Source organism: Saccostrea cucullata, unplaced genomic scaffold, assembly GCF_032062105.1.
Source record: "Saccostrea cucullata isolate Sc308-1 unplaced genomic scaffold, CSIRO_AGI_Scuc_v1 ctg2732, whole genome shotgun sequence".
Lineage (NCBI taxonomy): Eukaryota > Metazoa > Mollusca > Bivalvia > Ostreida > Ostreidae > Saccostrea > Saccostrea cuccullata.
The window spans coordinates 18,174-28,050 of record NW_026935280.1 but is presented as its reverse complement, the minus strand read 5'-3'; the positions used below and the strand labels follow the sequence as shown (position 1 = coordinate 28,050).

The window sequence follows — 9,877 nt, the reverse complement described above, 5'->3', positions numbered from 1 at the left end:
ATAAGAAAAGTGGGTAGGACTTAAATGCCTTGACAAATGAAATTAAAAGTATTCTTCATATTGCTTTTCTAAATGGTAAACATGATGTCTGTAGGTACTTAACAAATATGATTGACACTTGTAAGCTGAGATAGTCATGTTAAATCAGTTATAAATACTGAGCGTAGAAAAAAGATATTATTCTTTTTTTCCGAAAATACTCATTCAATTATTACTTCTCTTTTAGAAAAGAATGCTAAGACATTGTCTGTATATTGTCGATTCCAGTCGCCAACATTTGACTGAAGATTTCTTATAGGCGATTTTATGTCAGAACTTAAAAATTCAGTCACCATTTCTGACTTTTCAGGGAACATTCAGCTTACTCATTGAACCTCAGAAATCTTTTATTATCTTCTCGGATTTTTTTCATATTGTCATGAAATATTTTAAAAATTTTAATAACATTATTTTGAATATTTTTGGAATAAAATAAGCATTAATTTTGCGATGGGGGTTGGTATTTCTCCAGCCTACCTACCGATACATATTTTTACAGGAGTCAACTTTTTACTGTCAAAAACAGTTTAATTCTTAAATACCATTATTTTACAACACTATCTACCGATACACAATTATACCCTGAGCAGGAGGAAGCAAACAAACATAATTTTACAGATAACAGTAAGCAGAACTTTGCATTCAATACTAGCTTTTATCCTATTTAACGTTAACATAATCACCGCTTATATAAGTTATTACCTTTAAACATAAACACTACCCACACACGTGATTACCTTTAACATAAACACCGTCTACACACGTGATTACCTTTAACATAAACACCGCTTACACACGTGATTACCTCTAACATAGACACCACCTACACACGTGATTACCTTTCACATGAACAGCGCCTACACATGTGATTACCTTTAACATAAACACCCCCTACACACGTGATAACCTCTAATATAAACACCGCCTACACACCTGATTACCTTTAACATAAGCACCACCTACACACATGATTACCTTTAACATAAGCACCACCTACACACGTGATTACCTGTAACATAAACACCGCCTACACACGTGATTACCTCTAACATAAACACCGTCTACAGTGAGGATCGTCATACTTGATACAAGATGGATGACAGTCATGTCTCATTGGAGGGCAGTACGCTACAATGTAAAACAAAATAAAACAAACAAAGAGGACAATAAGCTACAATGTAAAACAAATAAAACAAAGAGGACAATACGCTACAATGTAAAACAAAATAAAACAAACAAAGAGGACAATACGCTACAATGTAAAACAAAGAGGACAATACGCTACAATGTAAAACAAATTAAAACAAATAAAGAGGACAATACGCTATAATGTAAACAAACACTGGGTGAAAAGTCGAGTTTCCGCAAAACTGAAACTATATGGAAACCTTGCTGAAACTTGGCGTTGAAGTTTCCTGTATGGTTTCCGCAATGCGGAAACTATATAACAGTTTCAGCAAGTTTCTGTAGGGTTTCCGTATGCTGAAACTATTAGGTTTGTTTCCAAATAGTTTCCGCAAAACGGAAACCAATGTAAAATTTAATGAAATGTCAATGTAACGATACTTTTTAGTTTCAGTTGGTTTCAGTTTCCGGAAACTATTGATTTCGATTCCATATGGTTTCCGCATGCTGAAACCGAACTGAAAATTTTTCTTTTCTTTTTTTTTCAAATGGGTAGAAAAATCAACTCAAATGATTTTTTTTAACTATTGATTTCGATCGATTCCATATGGTTTCTGCATGCTGAAATCGAACTGAAACTTTTTCTATTATTTTTTTTTTCAAGAGAATAGAAAAATCAACTCATTTGGTCTTTTTACTATTGATTTCGATTCTGTATGGTTTCTGCATGCTGAAACCGAACTGAAACTGTTTTTTGTCATTTTTTTTTTCAAAAGGGTAGAAAAATCAACTCATATTATATTTTTATTTACTTATACATTTTTAAAAAATTGTTTTAGTTTTATATATCTAATAGTTCATATTCAGATTTTGAGATGTGCTCTGTGTAAACTTACACATACCGTTATTGATATCAATGATAAGCACTTTATACAAGATCCTTGCTTCATATTAATTTATTTCATATTGTGCTGGAATTTAAAAAATATCATTTTTAAACAAAGTCGATTCCTCTCACAAGGATTTTCTACATTACCCAACTCGAGACTCCCCCTCGGGAATTAGTTCTTTTCATAACATACATTATTTTCACAAAATATTACTTCCGTATGAGAACAAATCAAGGGTTATATATGGAGGTTTCTCTGTCTACAATTACATTTAATATTAATTTGTTTAAAAAAAATTAGTGTGTCTTCATGGTGAATGAAATACAGATAATTACGAGAGCGAACGTTTACAATATCTGAGATAGCAAGATTTGCATTTATATTCCTTATACATGTATCCTTATTCCTGTATGGGTAATTATAATTTCAATAATTGAATTTGTTAACAACACATACTGAGTAGGAGGCCTTTTTTACTATTCAGTGTTCGACATAGATATAAAGTGCAATAGTTCCTAGTTGTTTTTATAATTACATTGATTTAATATCTACATATATGTATTTTTATCTCCGTTCTCATGAATACATTTTATTCTTTCAACAGGCGTTAATCTTATTCGTAAGCCGCGGGTAAATATTGCAAGAAAACATGTCGTAAATATTTGATGCCATGGTTTTAAGATCTGCAGCATATTATGTCAATCTAACTAAAATTAAATCTTCTCATTTGTTACCCAAATGCTTATTCGCACGAGGAAGACTTATGAATGTTAAAAGTCTGTTTTTGTGAAACAATACCCTGGGAGCGAATGGAAAATCTCATTTTAATTAGATTGCACATTATGTGTAGGCTTTTTTGTTTATTTATTTAATTTTTCAAATATCTTGCTTTCGTGATGTTAATTAATGCAATATTAATGAAAACGCGGTACCTATACTTTTTAGTAATATGTTCAATTATATTCCTATTGAGATGTATAATGTGCTAAATTTGTGATTTAGAAAACACTTTTTTTTTAAATAAAAGTAGTATGTAAGTTGATCAAATCCTTTTCTTTGAACCCCAATCGCGGGCACCTGTCCTCACGTGCCACAGGTGGGGAGACACGTGTCGCGAAGACACCTGCTACCGTGTTGGTGTATTTTTTGTATATTCTATGTGGATTGAGAGGTTTTTCTACCTTAGAGGAACAATGGGCTGTGACCATGCGTAATATATACATGCAGTACATGGTATACACAGTATAGTCACTAGTAATGACCCCAAGGTGTCTGAACATTCAAATTTTGAAAATTAAAAAAAAAATCCCACACACAGTATATATATAAAACTTCACCTAAAATCAAACAAATAAGATTGGTTTATATAATATTTTATTATGTGTTGGTGATTAAAAGAAAAAAAAGGAAAAACCTCTCAGATATTTATCTATTAAATAGATCAATCAAATGAATAGTAAAACTCATCTACAGGTAAGGAGAATATTTGCTAGTTCAACAGACTATTTAAAAAATTTCAATATTATTTTACAATTTCTCCACAAACAAATCGGCAATCACAAAAAAAAAATCGACAATTAATGATATTCCTTGTTTGCCACCATTGTAAACTTCAAATATTGAAAATATTTAGAGATCGATGAGTCACGCAAACTAATGAAAACAGAGTCTATGAATTTTATTTCTTAACTTTTTCTGTAGGTTATTTCTAGTTAGAGTCCAAAACAGAAAAGTGTGAGGTTATTACAATAATAAGGAAAAGATAAAAAAACAAAAGATAAATACATTTAGTAAACAACAATATACATGACATGTGTAAAGGACTATGACTAATATTACATGATATCATTTATAAATTTGCCCGCAAAATTAAGAGTTTCCGTATCATCTGCATTGAGTAAAAACCAATAATTTTTTGTTCATCATCTAATGCTGAGAAGAAGCGCTACTATTAAAGGAATGATTTTTTTTTCTTTGATGATCATCTTTTTTACATGACAGTGTTATAAAAAATGAATTTTGATTATCATTAATACTGTTGGAATTATATCTACATAATCGATCTTCTCGAGAAATATTGGTAAATCTGGCCGCTTCAATTTTTAACCTGTAACAGGAAATTATTAATTAACATATAGACTTAATTGTATACATGTAGATATTTTCTGAGGTGGAAATTTTTAACAATTGATTAATAATTCTTATAACCCCAATTTTGCTTTTGAGTTTCTCAAAGGTATAAAAAGCAATACCAGAGAGAAAGAGAGAGAGATAGAGAGAGACAGAGACTCATACAACACTTTCTAATATAGTTTGTAATTTTTTTTTCTTCGTTTTATTTAAGTTACGAAGGTCAAAATTAATCATTATATAATTCACTATATAACAATGATTATAAGCTTACATGTACTTTGTTAATTTATCTATTCTATTTTTTGACACAAATAAAAATGTATCCCGTAGATTAAGATTTTAAGAAACATATAAACATAAATTTGCAGACTTGTGATAAAGTTTTAACCAGCTAATTCGTATCGCTTACTAGAAGGGGGTGGTTAAAATCTCTCTTGTATGTGGATTATATGCCGCCATTAGCATAACTTTGTTTACTTGTATACTTTTTTTTACACAATAATCTAAGTACATTTGTATATATTATTTTCAATCTATTTATAAAAATATGGACAGTCCGTTTCTACAATTACCATAATCATGATAATCATGATAATAATGGACTTAAAATACGGTTTTATACCCCATATCGATTCCATGATCAATTTTATTTAAGCATTTAAAACTGTTAATTCATTCTGTTGTCATAGATGCAAGGACGTCTGCAATTAAAACTTTTAAAAAAATATTGCCAAAAGAGAATTTTCCCTAGAGACTGACATTCAATCACTAGGTGGCGTATCGCGATAGAATGCTTCTCTCTCATTGGTTAGATTTTTAGTAGAAGAAAGGGGGACAAAATGGCGAAGAAAACACCAAGAACTTGCTCAAGAAAAACAACAGAGATGGGAAGATCTTTTGACTCTACACAGAAGAAAGGCACCTCAAACGACAGATTAGATACAGGTAGTTATTTCTTACAGTTCAGAGCACGTTTATTTTTGTTTTTATTGTCTGCTATCGTAAGAATAAAGTTGGGTCAAACGGCGCGTTCCAAAAATTCAAATTGACCATTCTCGTACAGTTATAATTATTTTGAAAAAGCGCCTTGTAAATCATTCTCAGCTTAGGTTGTAATACGTATAATTAATTGCTGTTAAAACGGTCGCATGCATTTTGTACCATTGTATTTATCTTGCTTGTTTTCATATGATTATTAGAATATTTTTTTCTGTATCGTCCCGATCATGGTTAAAAAAAAATACGTGTTGTAGTATTCCGGAATTTTCATTGTAGGTTGGTTTTAGAGGATAATATCGTTATGAACTTGTATCCGGTGTTTACTTTTTCGGAAAATCGAAAGATTTGCACCCACGCTTATGTTCTTTCAGAAAAGGTGAGCTTTGTTGTTCATTATAACTGCTGGATGTGTTCATTGTTATTCGCAGGAGTAGTTTCTTGAATCCTACATTTATTTTTTTGCTGAATTGTTTTTATTATGGAAGACTGTGCTGCACAGCCGAGGAAGGGGTTGAATATATTTTTAACATACATGCAGTCTAGAATCGTAAATATTAGACATGTTAGATGGCATGTTGGGAGAATGCCATTGTGTAGTATTGTATCACTGTGAAATGCCAATATGTACATCTTGTATAGTCATGAAAGTAAAATTCCTGAGAACTTGCAGATTTTGGGATATGAAAGTGACTTGATAATTTTCAGAATGCCTCACATTATTCAACATGTTCAAGTTGAAGTATTTTATGAAGTTTCATACCATACATTACGATTTTGAAACATTGTCGTACGTGAACAAAATAGTAGACTTGCTCAAGTCTCTCTGTTTTAGTGCTCTCTTTCATACTTTTTGATAACATTTACCTATGACAGAGAGCAGGAGACAGCAATACAAATAAGAAAAAAGAATTTATAAAACTATTTATGAAAAATAAACAATAAAAACATAGAGACTTGAGCAAGTCTAACAAAGTAGTTATACACAAAGATACAGAAGCATCTTTTCTTACAAGGCATAATTATGATTAATTAAACGTAAAATGTTAAAATTATATTTATTTTAAATTAATAGATCAATTGTAATTTCATGCTGACACATGTGCATGTTTTGATCTATATGAAACAATTGACAATATTTTAGCAACCTAAAACTTGATTTACCGCTAGAGTGCATGGTGTAATTGTTAATCAGAAATACCATGTTTTTATTGTACCTTGTGTATTAAATGTGGTGCAGTTTGTAAATACATCAGAAATCACAACCATAAAAATGATTCTCTTGATATGAACAGAACAGTATCTACCTGTTTATGAAGTGTGTCTTATGATAGACGGAGCTTGCCTTGATGAAATGGGCAATTGGTCTTTTTCAATTTCTTAAGTTACATGTCTTGATTCATTATACAGTCATATACTTTTATTTATTTGTTACCCTTTAGAGAACTTTTTATTAATGTGGACAAGTCAGCAACACAGTCTCATCCGAGGGACCAGTCTCTGTGTACTACATTGGATTCAGACCCGGTGATGTAGGAATCAGCTCTTACTCCCCAACTCTAGGCGTGTCGCTCTAACCACTGGCAATGTGACCCATTATGAAAATTTGACATAATACTTTTATGATCTCTAAATTTTATTGACTTGTTAAAATGACTGATACACAAATAAGATTTTTGTAATCTCTCTGTTTATAGCTGTTTACCATTTGCTATATTTCTATCACTAATTAAATCAGTTTTCAACAAAGGCCACTGAAGAGTCCTAGCTCTGTCTTATTATACAAATGATCTTTCCTTGATGTAAAATAGAATATTTAATAAAATAAATTATCAAATAAGTTATAATTTTGAAACGGAGAAGGCCTACATATCTTAAACAAACATAATTTAGATGTAGTCTTGCTTTTATGGAAAATTATAACTTATTTAATTTTTCTCACTCTCAGATATAATTGCATTAAATTTTCAAGATCTTGTAAATTGACGTTGTGATACATGTAGCCTGATAGGACTGCCACTAAGAATTAGACCAGAGTGTGACTGTGTCCATTTTAAAATGATACAATTTCCAATCATTTTTTTTTTTCTTTGTCATGTGTCCATTAGAATTTTCACTGCATGTCAGGTGCAAGGAAATGGACATGCAAGTGGTTTTTGGGACTTTTCTGAGCTCATGCTAAAAACAAAAAAGTTATTACTGTAAAGTACTGTACTAACTCAATCTTTTTTAATATCAGATATCCATGAAACAAATCATCTGAAAACTAAGAGAGGATGAAGAATACTTCTGTTAAAAAGTAAGAACTTATGTATAGTTCTCTATTTTAGGAAATTAAGGACTAAAGCACAAAGTTTATGCTTTTATTTTCTATTGTTTTCTTAATCTCACTGTATAATTTAAAGCTCTCTATTTATCATAGTCAGTGGTTGTCAGTGTGTATGTGTGTTGTGGGGGAGGGGGGGGGGGCGTAAGCTGCTTTCCTCCACTTTTTAAGCTTTATATAATATCTTTATATGTTCGGCATTTCCATCAAATTAACAGATGTTAACATTTTCTTAGAAAGTCTCATTTTGCGAGCTACCTACTAAAATTCTATGATTTATTTAAAATAAGTATTTATAAACAGGCCTATTTTTAGGTCACATTAGTAAACTCAGGTGACCTATTACTATCTGTTTTTGTCTATCGTGTGTTAACATTTGAACATTTTCAGCTTCTTCCTTGCAACTGCTCAACCAATTTCAACCAATTTTGGTACAAAGCATCTATGGGTGAAGGGGAACAAAATTTGTAAATTTAATGATATCTCCCCTTCTTTTTTACTCCTGGACATCAGGCAGTCAAACTGTTGGCATGATTGTAATGAGCACTGAGTCATTTACCATAATTATTAAATTCATGGCCCCAAGGTCAGGGGTTCTAGTACTAGGGTTGGTCCATATAGCTCTTTGGAATTAATCAACCATTTATGATGAAATAAAACTTAAGATAACATTTAGAAAACTTTGAAATGTGTGGCCCCAGGGTCAGTGGTTCCTGTGGGGTGGGGTACACAACTGGTGGTTTTAAAATGGAATTGCATTTTATCTTTATTACTCTGATGCACCTTTGGGTATTGAGTAACCAAAGTTAGCATGCTAAGTGTATAATTATGATAAACAATGGTGCGTCTTTCAAAATTTGGAATTTCATGGCTTTTTGTTTAAAACACGAACCAAATTCAATTGAGTGAAAGTTGTTACATAATACCTATTAGGTCTTTGGGCCTCTAGTTGTTATTCAAATAAAAAAGAAATATTTTGATGAACAAGTAGAATGAAAGAAAATTCCTTAATTTATTCTGAAAATCAGGAACAAATCTATAGAATCATACATATTCAGGAACATTTAAATAAATTCAAATTTGTTTATTTCATTATCCCTAGTCAAGTGTTTAAAAGAGGCAACTTCAATAAACTAATGATATTTTACACTTGATAAATTTTTAGATTTCATTTTAAATCATTCTGATAAAAAAAAAAAATGCTTAAAATGTGAAATTAATCAAACAAGGCTTGTACTAGAACAGCTTTAGGGACTTTGTCAATCCAATTAATATTAAATGTTAGATACTGCCTAAATCTAACAACATCCTGTAGAGAGACACGTTAGAGGTCAAATTCTATTAACCAATCAAATCGTCAACTGCAAAATTATTGTATTTCATATATTGGAACGAATAAGTCTAGAGTTGTTTTGTATTTGACATCTGACGTGACCTTCTATGGGATGTTGTTAGATGTTGTGTAGTGAGTATGCGAGAGGATCTAACATGTTGTTTTATTTAGATTGGGATTTTGTTTAACTATATTTATATATATTTTCAATAGGTTGAGGTAACTGATGAGCAGATCAATCCAACTTGAACGTGATTTCATTTCTCCAATGATGAAAACAAGTCTCTCTGTTCTCAAGCATTGATATTTTTAAAGTCAGCTGAAACTGGAACATGTCATAAACGCAGACTACAGTGATGTGTTGCACAGTTCCGAAAACATGCAGCCACCACTATCATAAGCATGATAAGTGTAAGTGGGTCATCAAAAAATGAGAACCACTCAAGGACTTTTCTGTTGGTTGATGATGGACTACAAATTGAATTTTTAACAACGGAATCCCCCATAGTTATTGGCTACTTATGATGTGAACTTGTGCATTTATTATACCAAGTAATTTTACATTTCCTTGATAATGCTAGACTCGCATAAACCAAATTCATGTTAAGTTGATTGATTGCAGTAATGCAGTTGTAAGTTTTTGTCGCAAGATTATATCTCTGATGTATGAGACGTCATTAAATGCAGACATTTTCTCTGTCCTCCTGTCGTGGCTTGAGGACTCGGACTTAGCTGTAAAAATGTTGATGATGCAAGAGAAAATAAATGTTCAACCCGATGTATGTAAATGTTGATAATAACATTAAATATTCTTTGATAACTAGTGTTAGTGTGTTGTTGTTTTTTCCAATATGAGAATTCAGGGGTAAAATGACTTTTGGTTGAAAACCAGGGCTAAATTGGGTAGTCAATACTACAGTTTCCGTTGCGGAAACCTATAGTATACAATATGTATATCAATATTGTAAACGCATACTGAAACCTTGCGTATACCTCAAGTTTCAGCAAGTTTCTGTTGCGGAAACCATTGGTAAA

At 31.4% G+C, this 9,877-nt stretch overlaps 1 long non-coding RNA gene across 1 annotated transcript; it reads left to right on the top strand.

Moving 5' to 3' along the window:
* Nucleotides 1–5,468: 5,468 nt before the first annotated feature.
* Nucleotides 5,469–9,630, top strand: LOC134242353 (uncharacterized). Its single transcript, XR_009986851.1, has 3 exons — nt 5,469–5,562; nt 7,423–7,482; nt 9,056–9,630. It is a non-coding gene; the product is annotated as an uncharacterized LOC134242353 (long non-coding RNA).
* The last annotated feature ends 247 nt before the right edge of the window (nt 9,631–9,877 follow it).